The sequence below is a fragment of the Nicotiana tabacum genome, chromosome 15 (assembly GCF_000715075.1).
Source record: "Nicotiana tabacum cultivar K326 chromosome 15, ASM71507v2, whole genome shotgun sequence".
NCBI lineage: Eukaryota > Viridiplantae > Streptophyta > Magnoliopsida > Solanales > Solanaceae > Nicotiana > Nicotiana tabacum.
The window spans coordinates 1,974,009-1,982,936 of NC_134094.1; positions in this window are offsets into that span (position 1 = coordinate 1,974,009).

Here is an 8,928-nt window from a genome sequence, read left to right on the forward strand (position 1 = left end):
CCCAAAACAAGCCAATTGATGAATCTCTCTAGTTAATTGTCTTTTCTCGGCCTCTACATGTGCTAAGCTATCATAGATAAACGACTTAAGGTATCTGCTACAACACTAGCTTTCCCTGTATGGTAGAGAATGTTAACATCGTAATCTTTCAATAACTCTAACCTGGTGGTATCCCGACCTCAAATCTATCTTTAGAAAGAATCTAACCCCATGCAACTGATAAAACAAGTCATCGATCCTTGGAAGTGGATATTTATTCTTAATAATTACCATGTTCAGTTGCCCATAATCGATACACATCCTCAGCGAGCCGTCTTTCTTCCGCACAAACAGTACTGGTGCACCCCAAGGTGAGGTACTGGCATGATGAAACCTTTCTCCAGCAAATATTTTAACTGCTCCTTCAACTCCTTCAATTTGGTAAGTGCCATTCTATACGGAGGGATGGATATTGGTTGAGTTCCTGGAAGCAAATCGATGTTAAAAATCAATCTCTCACTCCAGAGGAATACCTGGAAGCTCATCTGGAAACACATCTGCATACTCTTTGACTACGGGAATAGACTGAAGTGTAGGTATCTCAGCATCTGCATCTCTAATTCGCACAAAATGATAAATGCACCCTTTTGCGATCATTTTCCTTGCCTTTAGATAGGAAATAAACCTACATCTGGGTGTCGCTATATTACCTACCCATTCAAGGACTGTCTCATCCGAAAAATGAAATCTGGCTGCCTTTGCTCGGCAATCAACTGTGGCATAGCAAGCTGCCAACCAGTCCATGCCCATGATAGCATTAAAATCCATCATCTCTAGCTCAACTAGGTCGGCTGAGGTCTGACGACTACAAACTGTCTCTGTATAACCTCGGTAAACCTGTCTAGAAATAATCGATTCTCTGACCGGTGTAGATTCCGCAAAAGGATCACTTAGTATTCCAGGCACTATACCAAACTTCCCCGCGACAAATAGGGTAATATACGATAAAGTAGATCTTGGATCTATCAAGGCATAAGCATCGCGAGAGAAAATGGTCAATATACCTGTCACAACGTCTAGTGAAGACTCCTGGTCCTGTCGACCTGCTAAAGCATAGATACAGTTCTGATTACCACCTGAACTGGAACTTCTACCTCTGCCTTGACCTCTACCGGCCGAAAACTGAGACTCGCGCCCTGAAGGATGCACGAACATAGATAATCATGTTGCTGAACTCGCTGGTTGTGCCATACCCCCAGAATCTCTATTTGGGCAATCTCGCATCTTATGCCCCAGACGCCAACATGTATAACAAGCATCAGAACCTGCTCGGCATTAGACCAAGTGTCCTCTACCACAGATGTCACACCACAGCAGAAATGACCATGTCTGCCGTGAACCTCGTTGTCGCTGTAAATCCGACGCCCGTGAGCTCTCACCTGGTCCTGACTGAGTATAGCGGTCATACCTGTAACCCATGTAACTAAGGTGGCGGAGGCCTAAGTGGCCGTCTGAAGTACTGGAGCCTATAACTACCCTAAAACTGCTTCTGAGACCTCTTATGCTGCCCTTGCTAAGTCCTCTCTGTACCCTGCTTCTCTTTTCTGAGCAAATGCCTGAATCCAGGAGATATCCATACTATCATGCAATGAAGCGGTGGCACATGCCTCGGTCAACTCCGGGGCTAACCCTGCTATAAATATGTGGATCTTTTCTCGCATAGTAGCAACTATGGATGGTGCATATCTAGCCAATGAGTCAAAACGGAGACGATACTCTCGAACACTCATATTTCCCTACTTGAGGGCTAGAAACTGATCGACTCGAGCCTGTCGGATCTCCCGTGGTAAGTACTGGTCAAGGAAGGCATCTGAAAAATTCTCCTAAATAGCTGCAGGTGCATCACGTCCCCTGGACCTCTCCCATACCTCATACCAAAAGATGTCTATATCTCAGAGTCGAAAAGCTGCTAGCTCAACTGCCTCTTTCTCTGTGGCATGCATAACCTGAAAGATCCTATGAAGCTGATCTATGAAATCATGCGGGTCCTCCCTCTGATCTGTCCCCGTGAACTCTGGGGGACTTAAAGCAATAAACTCTTGGACCCTTGAAATCCGAGACCCCTCAGGAGATCCTGCACTAGATGATGCCCTAGCTTGTTGCCGGGTAGCTACCAACTGTGTCAACAAATGCACTGCACTCCTCAAGTCTTGATCTGATGGAAGTGTAGGGGGAACTGGGTGTACGGTATCCCTAGGAATCTCCTCGGGTGGTGGAGGATTCGGTAATGGCTGAGTAGGGGTCTCGCCCTGGGCCTCAGACTGGGACCCATCTACTGGGGGTACCCTGCTGGTCCCCTCACCTGCTGCTGCATCTCCCCTCTGGCTAGTCGTAATCTTCCTAGTCACGGTCATCTGTGTATGCAACACCAACACGTAAGTTTAACTCAAATTTCCTATAACTCAGTTCTACATCACGATTTAGATTTGAAAGAAGGGTAACCAACTCCTAAATGCCATGTAGTTCCCTACTTATATAATGTGGTGCACAACACATATATAAACAAGACCCTACTAGACACGGCTTGTAGACTCCCTAGGATAAAACTGTTCTGATACCAAGTTTGTCACGCCTCAAACCTGGGAGGCGAGATCGGCACACGGTGCCTCAGCTAACCTAGCATACCAACTTGCGACTAAGGGACTTTGAACATATAATGTCATAATTTGGCGATAGGGCCACATTGCAAGACGATTTGCGAAGCAAAATATAAAATTGAATGAAAATTAGCACTGACTAAACATCAATATAAAACCTGGGCCGACAAGGCCGTCATAACTACTACAGCTGACAAACCAACAAAATATACATACCAGGCCTACAAGCCCAACATACTGCACTAACTGACAGGATATGTCTATAAGCCTCTATTGATGGATGTATTGTGATCGGAACAGGGCCCCGACCTACCCATAACATATATACACACAAACAGAAGATCTACATAAAACCCTAGACTCGGCAACTCCGAAGGACGTGGAGCTTACCGATCAGGATGAACTCGAGAAATACCTACTGACTAGGTCTACCTGTCTGTCTATCTGAACTTGCACGCATAAAATGCAGCGTCCCCAGAAAAGGGACGTCAGTATGAAATAATGTACCAAGTACGTAAGACAATAACATAACTAAAGTTGAAACTGAACTGATAATATATTAACTGAAAGTAGCTGGAAGTCAAAGATGATCTGGAGATATAATTACATGTTGATACTTACTCAACTCCTTCAATATTGTAAGTAAAATAAATATTCGGCCCTATAAGGCTCGATACGTGTAACTATTCGGCCGTAGTAGGCTCGCTCATAAGTGCTCGACCATACTAGGCTCTGTATCTCGGCCATTCTGGGCTCGCTCATAGGCGCTCGGCCACAGTAGGCTCGGTATATAACTTACCATCTGATCAGAGGTTGCCCAATAGGGGCCTACCCATCGATTATAGCTCGATGGTGGTAAAAGTATTGTAATACTGTGTATACATATAGACCCTCTGCTCTCTTGACTGGAAGAAAATAATACTTAACTGAATATAAAGTCCCGATAAGGGAGAATACTGTAACTTATGAGACTAGGATAATGTACATAAATTCGAGAGTATGAACTTCTCTTTATGCCTCGTTATCAAACACATGTAGTTATGATATCATGCCAAAATGAAAGAAGGGCTTAGCCTTAACATACCTTATCACAATATTTCCAATCACCAAGTTGAACTCGCCTCTTAGCACCTTAATCTACAACAACAATAATAATACTATCACTAAGTTACGAAAGGTACAACTATCGCACAATGAACAACAAGCTTATTTTGTATTAAAATGGGTAGCATCTCCCCTATAATCCTTACTTCCTCCAAATTCAAGATAACACCAACAACACAAGAACGCAACAATAACAACATATATACATTATTTTCCAACCTTATATACACCCAAAAATATTACAAAATATCCCAACACACCCCAATCTCTTCATACACAAAACGACTACCGTAGTAGTGTCAAAAGGCCCGAAAATGTTACAACGAACGACCAGACCACCACCCTGCATTTATGTGGTGTTTCTCCATACCCTTCCTCCTTCAAAACTCCACAAAATAGTAGTAAAACACGCAGCCCAACAGGAACACAAAACAGTCCACAAAACAGTACACTATAAGTGAATAACTCGAACTCACGACTTCCGATCACCATCGCGTGAGTTCTTACAAATATAGAACGACTTACCATGCATTTATAGAAGAAAAAAATGGATGAAAGAGAGAAATAAACTTACCTTACTTGTTGGATAACTCAGCTCCTATCTTGGTTCTTCAAACTTTAGGTTTTACCTCCAATTAGAACTTAAAAGGGAGAGAAAATCAATTGGGGTTTGTGGGCAATTTTTGGGAGGATGTTAGCAAAGCTTATGTCTGGTTATTATGCCCTATTATCAGTATAATATATGATGAAGATAGGCCTTTAAAATGCTTCTTTGGACGACACGAACTGGCCCATTTTTGGACTCTCAGTAAGCAAGTAGGTGACAGTCTGCGCAGTCTCGCAAAAACGTGCATATCTCTCTACTCCGATATCGTATTGACAAACGATTTAATGTGTTAGAAAATAGACTCATAGATATTAAATTTGATGGATGGAACACCTAATAACTCTAAGTATATTGGGAGAAAATTGCAGTTACATTTGACCCAAAGTTTCAGTAAAACTTATAAACGTAACTTGTGATGACTTTCATCGACTTTTGTTTCACCACTCGCTTGACTTCAAAACATAACACATGACTTTCATACGACTAACATAAATCATAACATAACCTCCTTATCATGTTAAGCACCCTAGTCGCACCCCAAAAGTACCTATTATAACATTCCCAACTTGTTGACTTTCGACGAAATATTATTTTCTTCAATTCCTTTAGCTTCTGAACCTTCTAAACCTCTTTGTACGTGTTGTTCATGATCTTCAATATTTGTAACCTTAGAGGTAACATGATTAACTTACTTTATATATTTTCAAAGATGATCTCATTTTTGGTCCTATATTAGTTTGCTCACGACGCACTTTTATGTACGAAAATATAGGGTTTAACGATTACTTACATCATTTTTGGTGGTCTGGCAAACTTTTAGGCGATCTGGGTCTATTCATCCGGGCCCATGTAGAAGGCATGGGCTATAGCACATGAAAATTTAGGAATCTGGCGAAATTCAAGTTTTATGGCCCTTTGGTCATGGAGAGTCGGTGATTATTATTTCTTTGGTCCTTTTTTATTGCCCAGTAAAATTTTAGGCGATCAAGATCCGGTCACCCGGGCCCATACAGAAGGTGTGTGCTATAACACAATACTTTGGGAATCTGGCAGAATTTAAGTTTTATATTCCTAAAACTCTAAAAATGAGTAACAGTCATGGCGAGTCGGTGACTATATTTGCTTAGGTCATTTTTTATGGTTCGGCAAAATTTTAGACGATTGGGGTCCGGTCGCCCTGGACAATGTATAAGGTATGGGCTTATAGCACACGAAAGTCTCGAAATCGTGCGAAATTTTAATTTTATGGCCCTAAAACACCAAAAAATGAGTAACAGTCATAGCGAGTTGTGACTATTATTCCTTACGTTGTTTTTGGTGGTCCGGCAAAATTATAGGCGATCCGGGTCCAATGAGAGTAACGGTCATGGAGAGGCGGTGACGATTGTTCATTAGGTTATTTTTGATAGTCCAGCAAAATTTTAGGCGATCCGGGTCAGGTCGCCTGGGACCATGCAGAGGGTGTGGGCTATGTACATGAACATCTGAGAATCGGTCGAAATTTCAGTTTTATGGTCCTAAAACGCCAAAAACGAGGAACGATCATGGCGGGGCGGCGAGTATTGTTCCTTAGGTCATTTTGATGACCCGAAAAAGTTTTAGAGGATCCGAGTACGGGGGAAAAGGCCCATATAGAAGGGGTGGGCTATAGCACATGAATATTTAGGAATCAAACGGAATTCCAGTTTTATGGCTCTAAAATGCCAAAAATGATGAATGCTCATGGCAGGGAGTTGCCTATTGTTCGTTATGTCATTTTTGCTGGGAAGAAATATTTTTAGGTGATCCGAGTCTGAGGGCCCGACCCATGCGGAAGGCGTGGGCTATAACACACGAAAATCAGATAACCAAGCGAAATTTCAGTTTTATGGCCCTAAAACGCCAAAAATAATGAATGGTCATGGTCGGGCAGTGACTAATGTTCCTTAGGTCATTTTTATGGCCCGAAAACATTATAGGCGATCCGGGTCTGGGCCTATGTGGAAGGCGTGAGCTATAGCACACGAAAATCAGGAAATCAGCCGAAATTCCATTTTTATGGCCTTAAAACGCCAGAAATGAGGAACAGTCATGGCGGGGTAGTGCCTACTATTCCTTAGGTCATTTTTGATAGTCCGAATTTGTTTTTAGGAGAAACGGGTCTGGGGACTCAGGACCATACAGAAGACGTGGGCTATAGCACATGAAAATCAAGAAATTGGGCGGAATTCCAGTTTTATGACCTAAAAAACCAAACAAATGAGGAACGATCATGGCGGGGCGCTGACTATTGTGACTTACGTTGTTTTTGAAGGCTCGGCAAAAGTTTTGGCCATTCGTATCCGAAAGCACCCGCGCATTCAGAAGGCACGGGCCATTACACAAGACAATTTGGGAATCGGTTGAAATTCTAGTTTTATGGCATTAAAACGGTAAAAAAAATGAGTAACGATCATGGCGAGGAGGTGACTATTATTTCTTAGGTTGGTTTTTGATGATCCGACAAACTTTTAGGTGATCCGGGTCCGTTAGCTCGGGTCCATACAGAAGGTGTGGGCTAGAGCACACGAAAATATAGGAATCGAGCGGAATTCTAGTTTTGTGGCCCTAAAATGCCAAACAATGAGTAACGGTCATGGCGAAAGGATGACTATTGTTCCTTAAGTCTTATTTTATGAACTGAAAAACTTTTAGGTGATCCGGATTCTGTAGTCCAGATTCATGGAGATGGCGTGGACAAACAATTATTTGGAAATCTGCCTGAATTCCAATTCTTTTGCCCTAAAATACCAAAAAATAAGGATCGGTCATGCCGAAGCCCTAATTATTATTTATTAGTTCATTTTTATGGCCCCGTAAAATTTTAGGCGATTAAGATTTGATAGCCTAGATTCTTGAAGATGGCGTGTAGCACACGAAAATTAGAAACTCAAGAACGGGCATGCTGATATTTGACTATTATTCATAAGGTTTTATGGCCCCTTAAAATTTTAGGCGATTCGGATTCGGTATCCAGAATTCATGCGGATGGCGTATACTATAGCACACAAAAATTGAAAATCGGCGTGAATACCATTTTCATCCTAAAATGTCAAAAACGAGGAACGCCCATGCCGAAGTAATGACTATTGTTCGTTAGGTGATTTTTGATGGCACCGCAAAATTTTAGGCGATTCAAATCCGGTAGCCCGGATTCATGCAGATGGCGTGGATTACACGAAAATTTGAAAATCGTCGAGAATTCCAGTTGTTTGCCCTAAAATTCCAAACAAAGAGGATCGGTCATGCTAAAGCCATGACTATTGTTCACTTGATTATTTTTTATGGCTCCGTAAAATTTTAGGCAATTCAGATTCGGTATCCCGATTAATGCAGATGGCGTGGATTATAACATACGAAAATTTAGAAATCGGCCCGAATTCTAGTATTTTCGCTCTATAATGTTAAAAAATGAGAAACGGTCATGCCGAAACCATGACTTTTGTTCATTTGGTCATTTTTTTATCGTCCCGCACATTTTTAGGTAATTAGAATCCGGTCGCCCAGATTCATGCAGATGGCGTGGAATATAACACATGAAAATTTGAAAGTTGTCCTAAATTCCAGTTTTTTGGCTCTAAAATGCCAAAAAACTAGGAATGGTCATGCCGCAGCCATGACTATTGTTAATTAGTCACTTTTTACGGCCCCACAAAATTTAGGCTATTAGGATCTGGTAGCCCGGATTCATGTAGATGGCGTGGATTATAGCACACGAAAATTTGAAAATCGGCTTGAATTCCAGTGTTTTAGGCCCTAAAATGCCAAAACAACAGGAACGGTTATGTCGAAGCTTTGACTTTTGTTCATTAGGTTATTGTTTATGGCCCCATAAAATTTTAGGCAATTCGTATCCGGTATCTCGGATTCATGCAGATGACGTGTACTATACAAAAATTGGAAATCCGCCAGAATACCAATTTTTTAGCCCTAAAATTCTGAAAATCGAGGAACGGTTATGTCAAATCAATAACTATTGTTCATTAGGTTATTTCCGATGGCCCTGTAAAATTTTAGGCGATTCGGATTCGGTAGCCCAGATTCATGCAGATGGTGTGGACTACAACACACAAAAATTTGAAAATCGGCCCGGATTCCAGTTTTTTAGCCCTAAAATTCCAAACAAAGAGGAACGATCATGCTAAAGCCATGACTATTATTCACTAGGTAATTTTTTATGGCTCCTTAAAATTTTAGGCAATTCATATCAGGTAGCCCAGATTCATGTAGATGGCGTGGATTATATAGCACATGAAAATTTAGAAATCGACCGGAATTTCAGTGTTGTTGCCCTATAATGCTAAAAAATGAGGAATGGTCATGCCGAAGCCATGACTTTTGTTAATTATTTTTGGTCCTACAAAATTTTAGGTGATTCGGATCCGGTAGCCCGGATTCATGTAGATGGCATGGACTATAACACACAAAAATTTAAAAATCGTCCTGAATTCTAGTTTTTTATCTCTAAAATGCCAAAAAATGAAGAATGGTCATGCCGAAGCCATGACCATTGTTAATTAGTCATTTTTTATGGTCCCACAAAATTTTAGGCGATCCGTATCT